This window comes from Cebidichthys violaceus, unplaced genomic scaffold (assembly GCF_023349555.1).
Source record: "Cebidichthys violaceus isolate CVI_PGR_0920_01 unplaced genomic scaffold, fCebVio1.0.p SCAF_26, whole genome shotgun sequence".
Classification (NCBI taxonomy): domain Eukaryota; kingdom Metazoa; phylum Chordata; class Actinopteri; order Perciformes; family Stichaeidae; genus Cebidichthys; species Cebidichthys violaceus.
In genome coordinates this window covers 736,189-737,500 of record NW_027176439.1, presented here as the reverse complement: position 1 = coordinate 737,500, position 1,312 = coordinate 736,189, and the positions used below count along the sequence as shown (strand labels likewise).

The window sequence follows — 1,312 nt, the reverse complement described above, 5'->3', positions numbered from 1 at the left end:
AGTACAGGAATGTTATTAACCCGAGCTAATGAGATATTTACATAGCAGTCACAACAGGAGCCGCCCTGCTAATAACACGTCACATGAACCCTCCGTGCTCATTTTTAGCACCTATTGTTGCAGATCTATTAAAAGATCATTGTTGAATGTCTTTGTGCCTTTTTATTTCTTTTTAAACTGATGCCTTTTATGTGAAAAAAAAACATTTTTTTGTATTTCTGCACTTAAAAAATTAGGTTGTTTTAATTTCATTTAAACACACAATTTTAGTTGTTTTTGTTTTTTAACAATTTATTCACATCAGCCATTTTTTAAAATGTAACTTAAACAAAAAAAGTCACAATTGTTGATATGTCTTCATTTTTAATTTGTGTTTCTTTCACATTTTAGATTGAATTTGATTTGCATGCACTTCTTTCTGATTTGTACATTATTATTATTATCATTTAAGGTGCAAAAATTGTAATTTATCATTTTATTATCTTTAAAATTGTACAGTTTTTGTCTTTCATGCTGCCTTTTTTATACTCATGTAGCACCTTTAAGTCCAGGTTGAACTCACACCAGCTGCACTTTCATGTGTGAGAGAAAAACCACAGACGTCTTGTTTGCAAAGCTTCTTTTTTTACGAGTTTTACACTGTTTTTTTATTTTGTTCTTGTTTTACACTGCAGTCTGTTGTGTCAAATATACATTTAATGAAAAGCGAACGTTGTTTTTCTTGTTGTTTCTTTTCCTCTCTTTTTAACACGTGTGTGTGTGTGTGTGTGTGTGTGTGTGTGTGTGTGTGTGTGTGTGTGTGTGTGTGTGTGTGTGTGTGTGTGTGTGTGCTGGTAGGGGTGGACATGCTAAAGGCCATCTTTAATTGGGCCCTTACAGATTTATAGGGCCCGACAGGGAACGTGATTATACAGAGTGTGTGTTTGTGTGTGTGTTTGTGTGTGTTTGTATGGACAGAGGAGTGGACAGTGTGCAGCCTCTCCCCCTGTGAAGTCAGTCACCGGAGGCACCACACACACACACACACACACACACACACTCAAAATCCCTCCAAGGTCTTCAACGCCCCAAAAATGAGGTCTTGCATTTAGTAAAAATATGCGCTCATACACCTTCTGCTTTATCCACGTTTGCATGCTGTGACAAGATGCCAACTGAGATGTGTGTGTGTGTGTGTGTGTGTGTGTGTGTGTGTGTGTGTGTGTGTGTTCATGCTATAACCCCTCCTCCATGTTGGAAGTGAGAGAGGGATGTCTCCTTGTTCGAGGTCATAAAAATCCCGCTTTTTTCGTAGCGATAACTCTCCTCTCAT

At 37.6% G+C, this 1,312-nt stretch overlaps 1 protein-coding gene across 1 annotated transcript in view; it reads left to right on the top strand.

Moving 5' to 3' along the window:
• The window catches only part of antxr2a (ANTXR cell adhesion molecule 2a), an 86,050-nt gene extending 85,340 nt beyond the window's left edge, over positions 1 to 710 (top strand). Inside the window, exon 17 of the mRNA XM_068720951.1 lies at positions 1 to 710. This exon is cut by the window's left edge and continues 2,064 nt beyond it. The gene's annotated coding sequence lies outside the window, so the exon portion shown is untranslated.
• The last annotated feature ends 602 nt before the right edge of the window (positions 711 to 1,312 follow it).